Source organism: Pseudophryne corroboree, unplaced genomic scaffold (assembly GCF_028390025.1).
Source record: "Pseudophryne corroboree isolate aPseCor3 unplaced genomic scaffold, aPseCor3.hap2 scaffold_553, whole genome shotgun sequence".
In the NCBI taxonomy this organism is placed as follows: Eukaryota; Metazoa; Chordata; class Amphibia; order Anura; family Myobatrachidae; genus Pseudophryne; species Pseudophryne corroboree.
The window spans coordinates 404,995-426,248 of record NW_026970153.1 but is presented as its reverse complement, the minus strand read 5'-3'; the positions used below and the strand labels follow the sequence as shown (position 1 = coordinate 426,248).

General features: G+C 42.0%; 6 non-coding genes across 6 annotated transcripts; 4 read left to right on the top strand and 2 right to left on the bottom strand.

Annotated features, from left to right (window-relative positions):
• Positions 1 to 2,134: 2,134 nt before the first annotated feature.
• Positions 2,135 to 2,297, bottom strand: LOC135032779 (U1 spliceosomal RNA). Its single transcript, XR_010228258.1, has one exon. It is a non-coding gene; the product is annotated as a U1 spliceosomal RNA (small nuclear RNA).
• Positions 2,298 to 2,449: 152 nt separating this feature from the next.
• Positions 2,450 to 2,613, bottom strand: LOC135032795 (U1 spliceosomal RNA). The gene has a single exon (XR_010228274.1). It is a non-coding gene; the product is annotated as a U1 spliceosomal RNA (small nuclear RNA).
• A 3,113-nt stretch (positions 2,614 to 5,726) lies between these two features.
• On the top strand, positions 5,727 to 5,890 carry LOC135032806 (U1 spliceosomal RNA). Its single transcript, XR_010228285.1, has one exon. It is a non-coding gene; the product is annotated as a U1 spliceosomal RNA (small nuclear RNA).
• Positions 5,891 to 6,042: 152 nt separating this feature from the next.
• LOC135032782 (U1 spliceosomal RNA) lies at positions 6,043 to 6,205 on the top strand. The gene has a single exon (XR_010228261.1). It is a non-coding gene; the product is annotated as a U1 spliceosomal RNA (small nuclear RNA).
• Positions 6,206 to 6,876: 671 nt separating this feature from the next.
• Positions 6,877 to 7,040, top strand: LOC135032798 (U1 spliceosomal RNA). The gene has a single exon (XR_010228277.1). It is a non-coding gene; the product is annotated as a U1 spliceosomal RNA (small nuclear RNA).
• Positions 7,041 to 7,191: 151 nt separating this feature from the next.
• On the top strand, positions 7,192 to 7,354 carry LOC135032813 (U1 spliceosomal RNA). The gene has a single exon (XR_010228292.1). It is a non-coding gene; the product is annotated as a U1 spliceosomal RNA (small nuclear RNA).
• Positions 7,355 to 21,254: the final 13,900 nt, after the last annotated feature.

Here is a 21,254-nt window from a genome sequence, read left to right as displayed (position 1 = left end):
TAGCACGTTTTATCAATTATAAAATGGCAAACAGGAGAGTGATATGAAAATACACGAATGAAAAAGAAATGCAGATATGTGCGTGCGTACGCAAGACAGAAATAAACAGTTTTAAAAGACACTAGCTTTTGTTCTTACCTCCGGTTCCGGATTCCTTCAGCACCCTTTACTAAGCGAAGCAGACGCTTAGCCAGACAGCACTACGGGGAATATGATCTCCCGCCCTTTGCTGATGGATAATGTCTGCTGAAATTACCTAGCAGAGATATGTGAAGGACGGACGAGCCGCCAATTGATAAAGCTAAATATTTATCTTATTTAAAACCCTTTAAGAGGTCTAAGAACACTGTACGCTATTGACGTATGGAGTACCGTAAGGGTACACACGTTGCATAACAATCGCTTAGCCGTAGTCGAGACGCTCAAGCGTCACGTTCGCTTACGGCCAAGAGATCACAGGCAGGCACGCTATTGGCTGCCGACTAACGTAATGATTCGCTATAGCGATGCGAACGCTCAGGACCACGAGGAGATCACCAGCGGCGCAAACGCTCACAATGTTAAACCCTTATAACTATACCATAAAACAGTGTATTATGCAGTAAACCTTGGTGTAGAGATAGAGTGTGGATGCAACACAGTGTAACCTTATTAACTAAAAAGCGTTCTGAGAATACTTAACACTATAAGAAATACACAGATACCGTGCTTAGGGTCTAACGCCTTATATGAATGTTATACTTGAAAAAAGAATAATACAATACAAGTCATACACTACAATATAACATAGACTAACTAACCAGATAACTACACAGTAAAATACAATACAATACAATTACGTTTTAAGGGAAAATGAGAGAAAAAGGAGAAGAGAGAGAGAGAGAGAGATATGGCCCATAATAACGAGAAAGACAATATGATTGCGGAGAAAACTTACGCACAAAGGGAACGATCGCATGCGCCTCTGGACATCCAGCTCCCGATTATCAGCAATGAGAACCGTTGAAGAGTGAGAGCTGGATGTGGTCGGCTTGTCTATTTATGCCTCACACACAATACAATTCAATGGTCCCTACAATCTCATTGTTCATTGGACACAGGAATTCCTCTTCGCATTATAACAAAAGGTCATAGGTTGATTCATACAGGTGGGCTGTGACAATTTCCAACTGCTCAGGTGGGTGGGAAACTAGGTTTCCCGCCGCATGGATAAGTAAGTGCAAATAATAGTAAATGGACATAAACTTCTTATGTCCATAACTATTCGCACGAGCGATTAATCTGTTTCAAACCAACACCGGAATATTGCTAATTAAATACTCTTCCGATGGATACTAAACACCACTGTATTACTCCTGTCTGACCCTTCGTATCAAACAAAGAGGGATCTCTCTGTCCATGAACATGCTACATTAACCAAACTTTCAGATTCTATCAAAGGGACCATTATCTACAAAATACATTATATAGTTAAAATATGTTATGAACGAGTCGCCCGCTAGACGCACACGAACTCTACCGTAAATGCGCATACCGTGCGCCTGCGGGTGCCCGCAACAGCGAGTATGCGCACGCACGGGAGAGCGCACGCATGCGCAGCAGGGACACATATGAGGTGCAAATATGGCAGTGTGCATCGTGATATTTTTCTGACTTTGACAAACCCAATAAAGAGGCTTATGCCTCTGTGCTCGTCGGCGACGATATAACAACCACAACGCAATAATACGTTTGCGATCCATGTGATAATGCTGCTCAGTCACACACACACTGTGAAATGCTGCTGCTGCTGCTGCTGCACATGCCTACTTCATCCCAATTTAGAACCACAGCATTAAAACCGGCTAAAAGCTGTTGCATGTGAAAGGCTCAGCCGGCCGGCAAAAAACCGGACAGCTTTTGTCCGGCTTATTGCCGTCCGGCCAAAACCGGGTAGTGTGTTACAGCCCTTAGGCAAGTAAAAGGGTGTGGGCCCTGCAGCTCTACCTGTAGTTCGCATTGTGCGTTGGAAGGCACAAAGTAAGCAGACGGGAGAAGTCAGGATAGTGCGCAAGGGCATAGAAGGGAGCGGCTCAAGAAAAGAGAAGTGGAAACAGACAGCAAACTAGGCTGGAGAGAGACCTGAGACAAAGAGATCTGAATTATACGAGAGCCGACCAGGGGAAACACAAATTATGCAGTCAAGTTTCCCACATTTGGGGAAATCGCAGGAGCAGCACACCCAGAGTGCAATGGGTGAGCCTTGCCCTGGGAGAAGCACCTTCATGATCATAGTATCTCACGTGGCAGGTAAGCAGGAGTTGGGCAAGAGCTGAGGAGGGTCGCTGCTCGGGCACCCCCCTGTCAAGTGAAGGAGATCCAACTGAGGCAGCACAAGAGAACTCTCGAAAGAAGAACAAAGCTAGAGGAAGATCTGAGACAAAGAAATCTGGCTTTTACCAGAGCTGACCAGAGGAAAGCACAAACACAGTCCCCCACTACCACAAATAATGCAGTCGAGTTTCCCACATTTGGGGAAATCACAGGGGTCAGCATACCCAGAATGCAATGTATGAACCTCACCCTGGGAGAACAATCTTCATGACCATGGTATCTCCTATGCAAAATAAGTATGATTTGGGATAGGGCTGGGGAGGGCCGCTGCTCAGGCACATCTCTGTCAAGTAAAGGAGATTCAACTGAGGCAGCACAAGGGAACTCTCATCTGGGGACAATAACTGCAGGGAGAACACATATTTTCAGATGAACATGGGAGGGCAGAAGGCTGCCTAATACTGAAGCACCCCCAAACAACAAACCAAATGCAACAACTAGTACAAGCATTCCTGGGGGAAGGCCTGCAGCAGATGGATTTTCATATGGTGATGTCAGCCAAGCAGTGGGCCAAAGTTGTCTGGAACCCTCATCTGCATATGAAAAGAGAAAAGGGGTATGCAGGGCATGGCGGCCTTTTGCGGCGCTTGGATGACCCCTAGTTCGCATTAAACACCCCCACCCTCCTTCGGTGTGGGGCTCATGTTGGCCATGCCCCAGCCCCTGAAGCATTCAAGCTGATTTCTTGCAGCAGCTGGGCACTGTAACAGCTCCAGAGCTGCTCTGTAAGGCAACTAAAAGGGTGTGGGCCCTGCAGCACTACCTGTAGTTCGCATTGTGCGTTGGAAGGCACAAAGTACGCAGACGGGAGAAGTCAGGATAGTGCGCAAGGGCATAGAAGGGAGCGGCTCAAGAAAAGAGAAGTGGAAACAGACAGCAAACTAGGCTGGAGAGAGACCTGAGACAAAGAGATCTGAATTCTACGAGAGCCGACCAGGGGAAACACAAATTATGCAGTCAACTTTCCCACATTTGGGGAAATCGCAGGAGCAGCACACCCAGAGTGCAATGGATGAGCCTTGCCCTGGGAGAAGCACCTTCATGATCATCCAAGCGCCGCAAAAGGCCGCCATGCCCTGCATACCCCTTTTCTATTTTCATATGCAGATGAGGGTTCCAGCCAACTTTGGCCCACTGCTTGGCTGACATCACCGTATGCAAATCCATCTTCTGCAGACCTTCCCTGAGGAATGCTTGCACTAGTTGATGCATTTGGTTTGTTGTTTGGGGGTGCTTCAGTATTAGGCAGCATTCTGCCCTCCCATGTTCATCTGAAAATATGTGTTCTCCCTGCAGTTGTTGTCCCCAGATGAGAGTTCCCTTGTGCTGCCTCAGTTGAATCTCCTTTACTTGACAAGGGAGGCATTTTGGATTTTTTCTTTGGGTACCCTTACACCTGATGGTCTGAATGAGAGCATCGAACTTAACAACATTGGCAGTCTCTGAAGATTTTATCTATTGATTTACCTAATATATTATTTATTGAATATACATTTATTGTATGTTTAATAAATAAACAAAATTATTAGAAGTAGCTATTTTGGGAACAGCTTTCCTCTTAGGATGAAACTGTATAATCCTGTTGTGTGTGTTCCTTTAAAGTTCTTTAGTAAAATCCACTAGTAATGATGAACATCAGATTTCTTCCTCCATCCTCTTTTTACACTTTCTCTTGGTTCTATATATATATATTTTTATTTTTATTTTTTTCCCCTCCTTCTCCCAAAAGGCCCCCCTCCCTTCCCCCCCCCTCCCTGTTTTAAATTTTAAAATCTTTAAATCTTTAAATCTTCGAATCCTTAAATTGTCTGTTTAATATTTATTTTTTATTCAATTCTTTTTGTTGTTTAAGCAGCAATGTAATTATTCCAGGGGTTAAAATAATGAAATATAGAAATAATATTAACAAAAATTAAAGGTAAAAATGAATTGATAGAATGATCCCATTAAAAGTAAATAAATAATATGGATGTTAAGCTGAGCCGGTTGGATTCTAACATGGGACTCGCTGCATAGAGTGCAGGTGATGTTTCCCCTGCGCCACAAGAGCAGCTTTAGTAGTGGCCTGGATTTATGTTACCCTAAAAGGTTTTATATAAGTAAATGGGGATCCTTAGTGCTGAGTCTCTGAATTATGTATATGTGATTATAGATATGAGGTATTGATTGAAAGATTAGAGGTTAATCTGTATATAGATTATATATTTTCTGTTATTTTTTAAACCACCTTGTTGCTTATTTTATTATTATTTTTAATCACCATGTTGCTTATTTTTATATTATGAAATGCCTTTATATGTGCAATTGCTATTAGAAAGTTGTTCCATATATGAGTCATTACATGTATGCATCCAATTAGTATATGTATGTATCCAATCAACTAATTAGTAATGCTATTGGTCCGGTGCATTTTAAAAAGAGCCTGCTAGGCTGCTGATGTATCCTCTGACGAAACCGCTCTTGGATAACAGCGGAGAAACGCGTAAGGAAGGTGACTACCGGACACTCTGATTGCTGAGATATAAGCCCGTTCATGAACGAGGTACATCACGGCGGACGTCTGATGCAAAGACAGCGGTGAAGGGGAAAAAGCAATTTGAGAGCGAGCAAAAGGAGGTCTCTACCCCACGGCAGGGAGGAATATCCCGACCGCAAGTGCCAATAAGATCCAGCCACGGTTAACGGGGGTCGTAGCATACCGCTGTGTTTCACCAACCATCACAGCGCTCTCCCCCTGTTTTCTTTCATTACTCACGTGAATTACATATGAACTTTAACTGCAGTAAATAAGAGGCGTTGGTTACAACTGTTGCTGTTCATCCACAAGAAGGAATTTAATGTATCAATTACAATTGGAAAGTAACGATTAAATTACAACAGCTGTATCCAGGAGGATTTTTTGGACACTTTAATAGACATTCCGTTGTCATCAAGGGCAATATGAAATAGATACTGATTACATTTAGATATGGATAGTGGTGCCTATATATGTTGACTCCATTGTATTTTATTGAATGTAGGTTTCTTCTGTCTATATATATTTTTTAAAAATAAAGAGCTTGTATATTTTATTTTTTGCGCTCCCTTGATAACAAGTGTGATTATCTTTAAAATTTGGTTTATTATTGGTAGAACAGTACTACCTATGGGAGCAGCATTTTATAATATATGGTGAAAATTAATAGATGTATAAAGATGAAATAAGCAACAAATTGGTGAAATAGATACGTTTTGATAGGAGCGCTGGGTTCTATATATATATATTGACATTTGGTTATATATATGTATAGACTTTATACATTCTTGACAGAGATGTGCCTGAGCAGCGGCCCTCCCCAGCCCTATCCCAAATCATACTTATTTTGCATAGGAGATACCATGGTCATGAAGATTGTTCTCCCAGGGTGAGGCTCATTCATTGCATTCTGGGTATGCTGATCCCTGTGATTTCCCCAAATGTGGGAAACTGGACTGCATTATTTGTGGTAGTGAGGGACTGTGTTTGTGCTTTCCTCTGGTCAGCTCTGGTAAAAGTCAGATTTCTTTGTCTCAGATCTTCCTCTAGCCTTGTTCTTCTTTCGAGAGTTCCCTTGTGCTGCCTCTGTTGGATCTCCTTCACTTGACAGGGGGGTGCCCGAGCAGCGACCCTCCCCAGCTCTAACCCAACTCCTACTTACCTGCCAGGTGAGATACTATGATCATGAAGGTGCTTCTCCCAGGGTAAGGCTCACCCATTGCACTCTGGGTGTGCTGCTCCTGCGGTTTTCCCAAATGTTGGACACTTGACTGCATAATTTGTGTTTCCCCTGGTCGGCTCTCGTATAATTCAGATCTCTTTGTCTCAGGTCTCTCTCCAGCCTAGTTTGCTGTCTGTTTCCACTTCTCTTTTCTTGAGCCGCTCCCTTCTATGCCCTTGCGCACTATCCTGACTTCTCCCGTCTGCTTACTTTGTGCCTTCCAATGCACAATGCAAACTACAGGTAGTGTTGCAGGGCCCATGCCCTTTTACTTGCCTTACAGAGCAGCTCTGGAGCTGTTACAGTGCCCAGCTGCTGCAAGAAATCAGCTTGAATGCTTCAGGGGTTGGGGCATAGCCAACATGAGCCCCACACCGAAGGAGGGTGGAGGTGTTTAATGCGAACTAGGGGTCATCCAAGCGCCGCAAAAGGCCGCCATGCCCTGCACGCCCCTTTTCTCTTTTCATATGCAGACGAGGGTTGAAGCCAACTTTGACCCACTGCTTGGATGACATCACCATATGCAAATCCATCTGCTGCATGCCTTCCCCCGGGAATGCTTGCACTAGTTGTTGCATTTGGTTTGTTGTTTGGGGGTGCTTCAGTATTAGGCAGCCTTCTGCCCTACCATGTTCATCTGAAAATATGTGTTCTCCCTGCAGTTGTTGTCCCCAGATGAGAGTTCCCTTGTGCTGCCTCAGTTGAATCTCCTTTACTTGACAGAGATGTGCCTGAGCAGCGGCCCTCCCAAGCCCTATCCCAAATCATACTTATTTTGCATAGGAGATACCATTTTCATGAAGATTGTTCTCCCAGGGTGAGGTTCATTCATTGCATTCTGGGTATGCTGACCCCTGTGATTTCCCCAAATGTGGGAAACTCGACTGCATTATTTGTGGTAGTGGGGGACTGTGTTTGTGCTTTCCTCTGGTCAGCTCTGGTAAAAGTCAGATTTATTTGTCTCAGATCTTCCTCTAGCCTTGTTCTTCTTTCGAGAGTTTCCTTGTGCTGCCTCAGTTGGATCTCCTTCACTTGACAGGGGGGGCCCGAGCAGCGACCCTCCCCAGCTCTATCCCAAATCCTACTTACCTGCCAGGTGAGATACTATGATCATGAAGGTGCGTCTCCCAGGGCAAGGCTCACCCATTGCACTCTGGGTGTGCTGCTCCTGCGATTTCCCCAAATGTGGGAAACTTGACTGCATAATTTGTGTTTCCCCTGGTCGGCTTTCGTATAATTCAGATCTCTTTGTCTCAGGTCTCTCTCCAGCCTAGTTTGCTGTCTATTTCCACTTCTCTTTTCTTGAGCCGCTCCCTTCTATGCCCTTGCGCACTATCCTGACTTCTCCCGTCTGCTTACTTTGTGCCTTCCAACGCACAAAGGCTTGAATGGCCTTTTGCTGCTCCTCCATCCTCTGAAGCATATAGAGGGTTGAATTCCACCTCGTTACCACCTCTTGCTTCAGAGGATGGCAGGGCAGGTTCAGGAATGTTTGGTGGTGCTCCAGTCTTCGGCACGCGGTGGCTGAATGCAGAAAGTGGCCCGCAATTCTTCGGGCCACCGACAGCATCTCTTGCACGCCCCTGTCGTTTTTTTAAATAATTCTGCACCACCAAATTCAATGTATGTGCAAAACATGGGACGTGCTGGAATTTGCCCAGATGTAATGCACGCACCATATTGGTGGCATTGTCCGATGTCACAAATCCCCAGGAAAGTCCAATTGGGGTAAGCCATTCTGCGATGATGTTCCTCAGTTTCCGTAAGAGGTTGTCAGCTGTGTGCCTCTTATGGAAAGCGGTGATACAAAGCGTAGTCTGCCTAGGAACGAGTTGACATTTGCGAGATGCTGCTACTGGGGCCGCCGCTGCTGTTCTTGCTGCGGGAGGCAATACATCTACCCAGTGGGCTGTCACAGTCATATAGTCCTGAGTCTGCCCTGCTCCACTTAACCACGGACATGTGGACTAGTGGACCTTGGGTACAACTGCATTTTTTAGGACACTGGTGACTCTTTTTCTGAGGTCTGTGTACATTTTCGGTATCGCCTGCCTAGAGAAATGGAACCTAGATGGCATTTGGTACCGGGGACACAGTACCTCAATCAAGTCTCTAGTTGCCTCTGAATTAACGATGGATACCGGAACCACGTTTCTCACCACCCAGGCTGACAAGACCTGAGTTATCCGCTTTGCAGCAGGATGACTGCTGTGATATTTCATCTTCCTCGCAAAGGACTGTTGGACAGTCAATTGCCTACTGGAAGTAGTACAAGTGGTCTTCCAACTTCCCCTCTGGGATGACGATCGACTCCCAGCAGCAACAACAGCAGCGCCAGCAGCAGTAGGCGTTACACTCAAGGATGCATCGGAGGAATCCCAGGCAGGAGAGGATTCGTCAGACTTGCCAGTGACATGGCCTGCAGGACTATTGGCTTTCCTGTCTAAGGAGGAAATTGACACTAAGGGAGTTGGTGGTGTGGTTTGCAGGAGCTTGGTTACAAGAGGAAGGGATTTAGTGGTCAGTGGACTGCTTCCGCTGTCATCCAAAGTTTTTGAACTTGTCACTGACTTATGATTAATGCGCTGCAGGTGACGTATAAGTGAGGATGTTCTGAGGTGGTTAACGTCCTTACCCCTACTTATTACAGCTTGACAAAGGCAACACACGGCTTGACACCTGTTGTCCGCATTTATGTACAGGATGCATACCTTCATGTCCCCATTTATCCATCTCATCAGGCGTACCTCAGATTTGCGGTACAGGACTGTCATTGCCAATTTCAGACGTTGCTGTTTGGTCTCTCCACGGCCCAGAGAATTTTCACCAAGGTAATGGCGGAAATGATGGTTCTCCTGCGTAAGCAAGGTGTCACAATTATCCCGTACTTGAGCGATCTCATAAAAGCGAGATCAAGAGAGCAGTTGCTGAACAGCGTATCACTTTCACTGAAAGTGTTACAGCAACACGGCTGGATTTTCAATATCCCAAAGTCGCAGTTGGTTTCTACGACTCGTCTGTCTTTCTTGGGCATGATTCTGGACACAGACCAGAAGAGAGTTTATCTCCCGATAGGAAAGGCCAAGGAACTCATGACTCTTGTCAGGAACCTATTGAAACCAAAACTTGTGTCAGTGCATCACTGCACTTGAGTCCTGGGAAAGATGGTGGCATCATACGAAGCCATTCCATTCGGCAGGTTCCATGCGAGGACTTTCCAATGGGACCTACTGGACAAGTGGTCTGGGTCACATTTACAGATGCATTGGTTGATCACCCTGTCCCCCAGGGTCAGGGTATCACTCCTGTGGTGGCTGCAGAGTGCTCACCTTCTCGAGTGACGCAGATTCGGCATTCAGGACTGGATCCTGGTGACCACAGAGGCAAGCCTCCAAGGTTGGGGAGCAGTCACACAGGGAAGAAATATCCAAGGTCTTTGGTCAAGTCAAGAGACTTGTCTTCACATCAACATCCTGAAACTAGAGGCCATATACAATGCTCCGTCATGCGGAGACCTTACTTCGGGACCAACCGGTTCTGATCCAGTCAGACAACGTCACCGCAGTGGCTCATGTAAACCGCCAAGGCGGCACAAGGAGCAGAGTGGCGATGGCACAAGCCACAAGAATTCTTCGCTGGGTGGAGAATCACGCAAGCGCACTGTCAGCAGTGTTCATTCTGGGAGTGGACAACTGGGAAGCAGACTTCCTCAGCAGACACGACCTACATCCGGGAGAGTGGGGACTTCATCAGGAAGTCTTTGCACAGATTACAAGTCGGTGGGAACTGCCACAGATAGACATGATGGCGTCCCGGCTCAACAAAAAGCTACAGAGGTATTGCGCAAGGTCAAGAGACCCTCAGGCAGTAGCTGTAGACACCCTAGTGACACCGTGGGTGTTCCGGCCGGTCTATGTATTTCCTCCTCTTCCTCTCATATCCAAGGTGTTAAGGATAATAAGACAAAGAGGAGTGAGAACTATCCTCATTGTTCCAGATTGGCCACGGAGGACCTGGTATCCGGATCTGCAGGAAATGCTCACAGAAGATCCGTGGCCTCTTCCTCTAAGACAGGACCTGTTGCATCAGGGGCCCTGTCTGTTCCAAGACTTACCGCAGCTGCATTTGACGGCATGGCGGTTGAATGCCGGATCCTAGCAGTGAAAGGCACTCCGGTTGAGGTCATCCCTACGCTGATAAAGACTAGGAAGGATGTAACGTCAAAACATTACACCGTATATGGCGAAATTATATTTCTTGGTGTGAGGCCAGGAATGCTCCTACGGAAGAATTCCATCTGGGCCGTTTCCTTCACTTCCTACAAACTGGAGTGAATTTGGGCCTAAAATTAGGCTCTATTAAGGTCCAGATTTCGGCCTTATCCATTTTCTTTCAAAAAGAATTGGTTTCTCTTCCAGAAGTTCAGACTTTTGTAAAAGGAGTGCTGCATATTCAGCCTCCTTTTGTGCCTCCGGTGGCACCTTGGGACCTTAACGTGGTGTTAAGTTTTCTAAAATCACACTGGTTTGAACCACTTAAAACGGTGGAGTTAAAATATCTCACATGGAAGGTGGTCATGTTATTAGCCTTGGCTTCGGCTAGGCGAGTGTCGGAATTAGCGGCTTTGTCACATAAAAGCCCATATTTGGTGTACCATGTGGATAGAGCAGAATTGCGGACCCGTCCTCAATTCCTACCAAAAGTGGTCTCATCTTTTCATATGAACCAACCTATTGTGGTGCCTTTGGCTACGCGTGACTTGGAGGATTCCGAGTTACTTGATGTGGTCAGGGCTTTGAAAATTTACGTGGCCAGGACGGCTAGAGTCAGGAAAACTGAAGCGCTGTTTGTCCTGTATGCAACCAACAAGATTGGTGCCCCTGCTTCAAAGCAGGCTATTGCTCGCCGGATTTGTAACACGATTCATCAAGCGCATTCTATGGCTGGATTGCAGTTACCGAAATCGGTCTAGGCCCATTCCACGAGGAAAGTGGGCTCTTCTTGGGCGGCTGCCCGAGGGGTCTCGGCACTACAGCTGTGTCGAGCTGCTACTTGGTCAGGTTCAAACACCTTTTCAAAATACTATAAGTTTGATACCCTGGCTGAGGAGGAACTCATGTTTGCTCAATCGGTGCTGCAGAGTCATCCGCACTCTCCCGCCCGTTTTGGAGCTTTGGTATAATCCCCATGGTCCTTACGGAGTCCCCAGCATCCTCTAGGACGTTAGAGAAAATAAGATTTTAAACCTACCGGTAAATCTTTTTCTCGTAGTTCGTAGAGGATGCTGGGCGCCCGTCCCAAGTGCGGACTACTTCTGCAATACTTGTATATATATAGTTATTGCTTCAATAAGGGTTATGTTATAGTTGCATCGGTCCTGCACTGATGCTACAGTATGTTGTTTTTTCGTACTCATAACTGGGTAGTTTATCACAAGTTATACGGTGTGATTGGTGTGGCTGGTATGAATCTTGCCCTGGATTAACAAAATCCTTTCCTCATACTGTCAGTCTCCTCTGGGCACAGTTTCTCTAACTGTGGCATAGAGGGGCATAGAGGGAGGAGCCAGTGCACACCCAGAACTAAAGTCTTTCTTAAAGTGCCCATGTCTCCTGCGGAGCCCGTCTATCCCCATGGTCCTTACGGAGTCCCCAGCATCCTCTACGGACTACGAGAAAAAGATTTACCGGTAGGTTTAAAATCTTATTTTCTACTTTATTATTTTCTATCCTAGTTTATTACGACCAACTTTCATCCAAGGAGTTTGATATTCTACTACCTGCGTGCAATTTAAATTGCTTAAATTGTTTATATGGTTGATTTGTCCTTCACAATCCATAATCTGCAACTTGGATGTACTTGTGTCATTGAAAATCTTATAATAAAAATGTTTATATATTGAAAAAAAAAGTTATAAGACATATGCCTACCTACTAAATGGGGTAAAATTAGGGGATTCTGTACTGGAAAAGGACTTAGGTGTCCTCATAGATAGCAAGCTAAGCAGTAGTACCCAAAGTAGGACTGCAGCAAAGAAGGCTAATAAGATATTAGCATGCATAAAACGGGGTATTGATGCTAGGGACGAGAGTATTATACTCCCGTTATATAAATCACTAGTGAGGCCACACCTTGAATACTGTGTACAGTTCTGGGCACCGTACTACAAAAAGGATATCCTGGAGCTTGAAAAGGTACAGAGGAGGGCGACCAAACTAATTAAGTGCATGGAGATGATGGAATACAAGGAAAGGCTTGAAAGACTAGGCATGTTTACATTGGAAAAGCGGAGACTAAGAGGGGATATGATCAACATCTACAAATATGTAAGGGGACAATACACAGAGCTTGCGCTGGACCTGTTTCTGGTTAGATCAACACAGAGGACTCGTGGACACTCGCTCAGTTTTTGTAAGATGTTTCTTCCATCAACCAACGAAGAAACACATTGGTACTTTCCCATGATGAGTGAGTGCTTCAGGATCTCTTGCACTTACATGTGCAGCAGAGTACAGCAATGGAAGCATGCTGGGCCCATAACCCAGAGGTAGGCAGATTGAAACTATCCTTTGCTATATGCATTTTTTTTGTTAATTAAAGTAATCCAAAACTGGGATTGATATTTTGGCTCTTTTATTTTTACTTAAAGTACAATAACTTTTACCATTTTAATTTGTTTTGATAGTATATTGACAGTATTGTTTTCTTTCAAAAATCCACTTAATTTTCTTTACCCTATTATTAAAATGGTAATTGACAAAAACAAACTACATTGTCACCAGAAGAGCAATACAAAATGTACAAGTGATATATTAAAATCATCTTTCCAGCTTGAATTTCAATGATGCATTGGGGCAACGATTTTGTGAGAAACATCTTCCCCCTTAAATAAAGATTTTCTTAATTCCTTACCTGTGTGCTAATTAGATATCACCTTGTTTTCACATTAAACAGACTTCCACATGAGAAAGCAGCAAGGATGCATTGGCGTTAATGTTTCCTGGTGTCAACCTGTATTATTTCAGTAGACATTGAAATGAGGATGCATCTTGCTGCCTTTCCAATGAAGCAAGTTTAATTTAGTAATAGGTGAAAAACCATCCCTACAAAGGTGTTAATCAGAGACTTGGTTTTGTGGACACTTTTCAGAGAACAAATTTGTTAGCATAAAAATAAAGCCAGAAAATGAAGAGCTGTTTAATCACTCAATTGTATTTTTTTGCCAGCATATTTTTTTTATCTGCAACCCACTGCTAAATTGTGCTTCCTAGCTGTTTTTTTATAAAATCACTGAATCAAATCTAACTCTGATTACATCAGAGAAGGCCAGGTACCCTAAACCATAACAGGGGGTTTGAAATTTTGACTTGTCTACTTAAAGATCACCAAAATCTGATCACAAGGTCAATTACGTTCCTGGGTGTGATTGAACCACCAACCTTTTGGTTAGTAGCCGTACACACTAACTGATTGCGCCACAGAGACAGTTTGCAGAAGTAGTTACTGACAAAGGCTAATAAGCATTCATCTAAAACGTTTCCTAGAAAAACTTTAAAAAGTCAATAATCTGGAGAGTTTTTGTAAGATGTTTCTTCCATCAACCAACGAAGAAACACATTGGTACTTTCCCATGATGAGTGAGTGCTTCAGGATCTCTTGCACTTACATGTGCAGCAGAGTACAGCAATGGAAGCATGCTGGGCCCATAACCCAGAGGTAGGCAGATTGAAACTATCCTCTGCTATATGCATTTTTTTTTGTTAATTAAAGTAATCCAAAACTGGGATTGATATTTTGGCTCTTTTATTTTTACTTAAAGTACAATAACTTTTACCATTTTTATTTGTTTTAATAGTATATTGACAGTATTGTTTTCTTTCAAAAATCAACTTAATTTTCTTTACCCTATTATTAAAATGGTAATTGACAAAAACAAACTACATTGTCACCAGAAGAGCAATACAAAATGTACAAGTGATATATTAAAATCATCTTTCCAGCTTGAATTTCAATGATGCATTGGGGCAACGATTTTGTGAGAAACATCTTCACCCTTAAATAAAGATTTTCTTAATTCCTTACTTGTGTGCTAATTAGATTTCACCTTGTTTTCACATTAAACAGACTTCCACATGAGAAAGCAGCAAGGATGCAGTGGCGTTAATGTTTCCTGGTGTCAACTTGTATTATTTCAGTAGACATTGAAATGAGGATGCATCTTGCTGCCTTTCCAATGAAGCAAGTTTAATTTAGTAATATGTGAAAAACCATCCCTACAAAGGTGTTAATCAGAGACTTGGCTTTGTGGACACTTTTCAGAGAACAAATTTGTTAGCATAAAAATAAAGCCAGAAATGAAGAGCTGTTTAATCACTCAATTGGATTTTTTTGCCAGCATATTTCTTTTTCTCTGCAACCCACTGCTAAATTGTGCTTCCTAGCTGTTTTTATAAAATCACTGAATCAAATCTAACTCTGATTACATCAGAGAAGGCTAGGTACCCTACACAATAAGAGGGGGTTTGAAATTTTGACTTGTCTACTTAAATATCATCAAAATCTGATCACAAGGTCAATTACGTCCCTGGGTAGGATTTAACCACCAACCTTTTGGTTAATAGCCGTACACACTAACCAATTGCGCCACAGAGACACTTTGCAAAAAGTACATACTGACAAAGGCTAATAAGCATTCATCTAGAACGTTTCCTAGAAAAACTTTAAAAAGTCAATAATCTGGAGAGTTTTTGTAAGATGTTTCTTCCATCAACCAACGAAGAAACACATTGGTACTTTCCCATGATGAGTGAGTGCTTCAGGATCTCTTGCACTTACATGTGCAGCAGAGTACTGCAATGGAAGCATGCTGGGCCCATAACCCAGAGGTAGGCAGATTGAAACTATCCTTTGCTATATGCATTTTTTTTGTTAATTAAAGTAATCCAAAACTGGGATGGATATTTTTGCTCTTTTATTTTTAATTAAAGTACAATAACTTTTACCATTTTAATTTGTTTTAATAGTATATTGACAGTATTGTTTTCTTTCAAAAATCCACTTAATTTTCTTTACCCTATTATTAAAATGGTAATTGACAAAAACAAACTACATTGTCACCAGAAGAGCAATACAAAATGTACAAGTGATATATTAAAATCATCTTTCCAGCTTGAATTTCAATGATGCATTGGGGCAACGATTTTGTGAGAAACATCTTCACCCTTAAATAAAGATTTTCTTAATTCCTTACCTGTGTGCTAATTAGATATCACCTTGTTTTCACATTAAACAGACTTCCACATGAGAAAGCAGCAAGGATGCAGTGGCGTTAATGTTTCCTGGTGTCAACCTGTATTATTTCAGTAGACATTGAAATGAGGATGCATCTTGCTGCCTTTCCAATGAAGCAAGTTTAATTTAGTAATAGGTGAAAAACCATCCTTACAAAGGTGTTAATCAGAGACTTGGCTTTGTGGACACTTTTCAGAGAACAAATTTGTTAGCATAAAAATAAAGCCAGAAAATGAAGAGCTGTTTAATCACTCAATTGGATTTTTCTGCCAGCATATTTTTTTTCTCTGCAACCTACTGCTAAATTGTGCTTCCTAGCTGTTTTTATAAAATCACTGAATCAAATCTAACTCTGATTACATCAGGGAAGGCCAGGTACCCACACCATTACAGGGCGTTTGAAATTTTGACTTGTCTACTTAAATATCACCAAAATCCAATCACAAGGTCAATTACATCCCTGGGTGGGATTGAACCACCAACCTTTTGGTTAATAGCCGAACACACTAACCGATTGCGCCACAGAGACACTTTGCAAAAAGTACATACTGACAAAGGCTAATAAGCATTCATCTAGAACGTTTCCTAGAAAAACTTTAAAAAGTCAATAATCTGGAGAGTTTTTGCAAGATGTTTCTTCCATCAACCAACGAAGAAACACATTGGTACTTTCCCATGATGAGTGAGTGCTTCAGGATCTCTTGCACTTACATGTGCAGCAGAGTACTGCAATGGAAGCATGCTGGGCCGATAACCCAGAGGTAGGCAGATTGAAACTATCCTCTGCTATATGCATTTTTTTTTAATTAAAGTAATCCAAAATTGGGATTGATATTTTAGCTCTTTTAATTTTACTTAAAGTACAATAACTTTTACCATTTTAATTTGTTTAATAGTATATTGACAGTATTGTTTTCTTTCAAAAATCCACTTAATTTTCTTTACCCTATTATTAAAATGGTAATTGACAAAAACAAACTACATTGTCACCAGAAGAGCAATACAAAATGTACAAGTGATATATTAAAATCATCTTTCCAGGTTGAATTTCAATGATGCATTGGGGCAACGATTTTGTGAGAAACATCTTCACCCTTAAATAAAGATTTTCTTAATTCCTTACCTGTGTGCTAATTAGATATCACCTTGTTTTCACATTAAACAGACTTCCACAAGAAAAAGCAGCAAGGATGCAGTGGCGTTAATGTTTCCTGGTGTCAACCTGTATTATTTCAGTAGACATTGAAATGAGGATGCATCTTGCTGCCTTTCCAATGAAGCAAGTTTAATTTAGTAATAGGTGAAAAACCATCCTTACAAAGGTGTTAATCAGAGACTTGGCTTTGTGGACACTTTTCAGAGAACAAATTTGTTAGCATAAAAATAAAGCCAGAAAATGAAGAGCTGTTTAATCACTCAATTGGATTTTTCTGCCAGCATATTTTTTTTCTCTGCAACCTACTGCTAAATTGTGCTTCCTAGCTGCTTTTATAAAATCACTGAATCAAATCTAACTCTGATTACATCAGAGAAGGCTAGGTACCCTACACAATAAGAGGGGGTTTGAAATTTTGACTTGTCTACTTAAATATCACCAAAATCTGATCACAAGGTCAATTACGTCCCTGGGTAGGATTTAATCACCAACCTTTTGGTTAATAGCCGTACACACTAACCAATTGCGCCACAGAGACACTTTGCAAAAAGTACATACTGACAAAGGCTAATAAGCATTCATCTAGAACGTTTCCTAGAAAAACTTTAAAAAGTCAATAATCTGGAGAGTTTTTGTAAGATGTTTCTTCCATCAACCAACGAAGAAACACATTGGTACTTTCCCATGATGAGTGAGTGCTTCAGGATCTCTTGCACTTACATGTGCAGCAGAGTACTGCAATGGAAGCATGCTGGGCCCATAACCCAGAGGTAGGCAGATTGAAACTATCCTTTGCTATATGCATTTTTTTTGTTAATTAAAGTAATCCAAAACTGGGATGGATATTTTTGCTCTTTTATTTTTACTTAAAGTACAATAACTTTTACCATTTTAATTTGTTTTAATAGTATATTGACAGTATTGTTTTCTTTCAAAAATCCACTTAATTTTCTTTACCCTATTATTAAAATGGTAATTGACAAAAACAAACTACATTGTCACCAGAAGAGCAATACAAAATGTACAAGTGATATATTAAAATCATCTTTCCAGCTTGAATTTCAATGATGCATTGGGGCAACGATTTTGTGAGAAACATCTTCACCCTTAAATAAAGATTTTCTTAATTCCTTACCTGTGTGCTAATTAGATATCACCTTGTTTTCACATTAAACAGACTTCCACATGAGAAAGCAGCAAGGATGCAGTGGCGTTAATGTTTCCTGGTGTCAACCTGTATTATTTCAGTAGACATTGAAATGAGGATGCATCTTGCTGCCTTTCCAATGAAGCAAGTTTAATTTAGTAATAGGTGAAAAACCATCCTTACAAAGGTGTTAATCAGAGACTTGGCTTTGTGGACACTTTTCAGAGAACAAATTTGTTAGCATAAAAATAAAGCCAGAAAATGAAGAGCTGTTTAATCACTCAATTGGATTTTTCTGCCAGCATATTTTTTTTCTCTGCAACCTACTGCTAAATTGTGCTTCCTAGCTGTTTTTATAAAATCACTGAATCAAATCTAACTCTGATTACATCAGGGAAGGCCAGGTACCCACACCATAACAGGGCGTTTGAAATTTTGACTTGTCTACTTAAATATCACCAAAATCCGATCACAAGGTCAATTACATCCCTGGGTGGGATTGAACCACCAACCTTTTGGTTAATAGCCGAACACACTAACCGATTGCGCCACAGAGACACTTTGCAAAAAGTACATACTGACAAAGGCTAATAAGCATTCATCTAGAACGTTTCCTAGAAAAACTTTAAAAAGTCAATAATCTGGAGAGTTTTTGTAAGATGTTTCTTCCATCAACCAACGAAGAAACACATTGGTTCTTTCCCATGATGAGTGAGTGCTTCAGGATCTCTTGCACTTACATGTGCAGCAGAGTACTGTAATGGAAGCATGCTGGGCCGATAACCCAGAGGTAGGCAGATTGAAACTATCCTCTGCTATATGCATTTTTTTTTAATTAAAGTAATCCAAAATTGGGATTGATATTTTAGCTCTTTTAATTTTACTTAAAGTACAATAACTTTTACCATTTTAATTTGTTTAATAGTATATTGACAGTATTGTTTTCTTTCAAAAATCCACTTAATTTTCTTTACCCTATTATTAAAATGGTAATTGACAAAAACAAACTACATTGTCACCAGAAGAGCAATACAAAATGTACAAGTGATATATTAAAATCATCTTTCCAGGTTGAATTTCAATGATGCATTGGGGCAACGATTTTGTGAGAAACATCTTCACCCTTAAATAAAGATTTTCTTAATTCCTTACCTGTGTGCTAATTAGATATCACCTTGTTTTCACATTAAACAGACTTCCACATGAGAAAGCAGCAAGGATGCAGTGGCGTTAATGTTTCCTGGTGTCAACCTGTATTATTTCAGTAGATATTGAAATGACGATGCATCTTGCTGCCTTTCCAATGAAGCAAGTTTAATTTAGTAATAGGTGAAAAACCATCCCTACAAAGGTGTTAATCAGATACTTGGCTTTGTGGACACTTTTCAGAGAACAAATTTGTTAGCATACTTCATTGGTTGATGGAAGAAACATCTTACAAAAACTCTCCAGATTATTGACTTTTTAAAGTTTTTCTAGGAAACGTTCTTGATGAATGCTTATTAGCCTTTGTCAGTATAGACTTTTTGCAAAGTGTCCCTGTGGTGCAATTGGTTAGTGTGTAAGGCTATTAACCAAAAGGTTGGTGGTTCAATCCCACCCAGGAACGTAATTGACCTTGTGATCAGATTTTGGTGATATTTAAGTAGACAAGTCAAAATTTCAAACCCCCTCTTATTGTGTAGGGTACCTGGCCTTCTCTGATGTAATCAGAGTTAGATTTGATTCAGTGATTTTATAAAAAAAAGCTAGGAAGCACAATTTAGCAGTGGGTTGCAGAGAAAAAAAATATGCTGGCAAAAAAAATCCAATTGAGTGATTAAACAGCTCTTCATTTTCTGGCTTTATTTTTATGCTAACAAATTTGTTCTCTGAAAAGTGTCCACAAAGCCAAGTCTCTGATTAACAGGGAGATAGTGGGCTGCATATCTCTGCCTCACTGCAGCAGCACATTCCTGCTTCAATGACAGCAGCACATCCCTACCTCACTTATAGCAGCACATCCCTGCCTCGCTGACAGCAGCACATCCCTGCCTCGCTGACAGCAGCACATCCCTGCCTCGCTGACAGCAGCACATCCCTGCTTCGCTGACAGCAGCACATCCCTGCTTCGCTGACAGCAGCACATCCCTGCTTCGCTGACAGCAGCACATCCCTGCCTCGCTGACAGCAGCACATCCCTGTCTCGCTGACAGCAGCACAGCACTGCTTCGCTGACAGCAGCACATCACTGCTTCACTACCAGCAGCACATCCCTGCCTCACTGGCAGCAGCACATCCCTGCCTTACTGACAGCTGTATATAGGGCCTAATTCAGACCTGATCCCTGCTGTGCATATTCACACAACAGGAGATCAGGTCTGAAGTGCGTGTGTGCTGGTGCCGCAGTGCACCGGCACATGCCAGAGATGCGATCAGCATCTCTGCCCAAGTGAGCGCCTCTGCCTGATTGACAGGCAGAGGCGGTCACTGGGCAGGAGGAGTCGGGCCAGCGGCGTTGTGCCGCCATTTTGGGGGCACAGTCAGGACAACGCAGACATGACCGGACCGTATGGGGGCGTGCCGTGACGGCTGCGTGACCCGGACAGCAACGGGCCTTATTTACTAAAATCTCAGATAAATTTTATGGCATTTATGTGCAGTCTAGTTTGCACAGTTGATAGAGTGTTGATCTTGCACTATCAATGTAAGCCTCACATAGGTTTGATACACATGTAAGTTTGTTTTTATTTTACTACATTGTGGTTTGTGGCTCTATACCATGTAATGCATGTCTTTTAACAGTAGTCAAGTCTTCCAATGTGCTTGTTAGTGAAACCCAATAGATAGCTTTATTTTATTTTGTTTCTTCAAATATTGAATGCATATGTCTTATAACTTTTTTTTTTTTCAATATACAGGTTGAGTATCTGTATATACATTTTTATTATAAGATTTTCAATGACACAAGTACATCCAAGTTGCAGATTATGGATTGTGAAGGACAAATCAACCATATAAACAATTTAAGCAATTTAAATTGCATGCAGGTAGTAGAATATCAAACTCCTTGGATGAGAGTTGGTCGTAATAAACTAGCATAGAAAAGAATAAAGTAGAAAATAAGATTTTAAACCTACCGGTAAATCTTTTTCTCGTAGTCCGTAGAGGATGCTGGGGACTCCGTAAGGACCATGGGGATAGACGGGCTCCACAGGAGACATGGGCACTTTAAGAAAGACTTTAGTTCTGGGTGTGCACTGGCTCCTCCCTCTATGCCACAGTTAGAGAAACTGTGCCCAGAGGAGACGGACAGTATGAGGAAAGGATTTTGTTAATCCAGGGCAAGATTCATACCAGCCACACCAATCACACCGTATAACTTGTGATAAACTACCCAGTTATCAGTATGAAAAAACAACATAGCATCAGTGCAGGACCGATGCAACTATAACATAACCCTTATTGAAGCAATAACTATATACAAGTATTGCAGAAGTAGTCCGCACTTGGGACGGGCGCCCAGCATCCTCTACGGACTACGAGAAAAAGATTTACCAGTAGGTTTAAA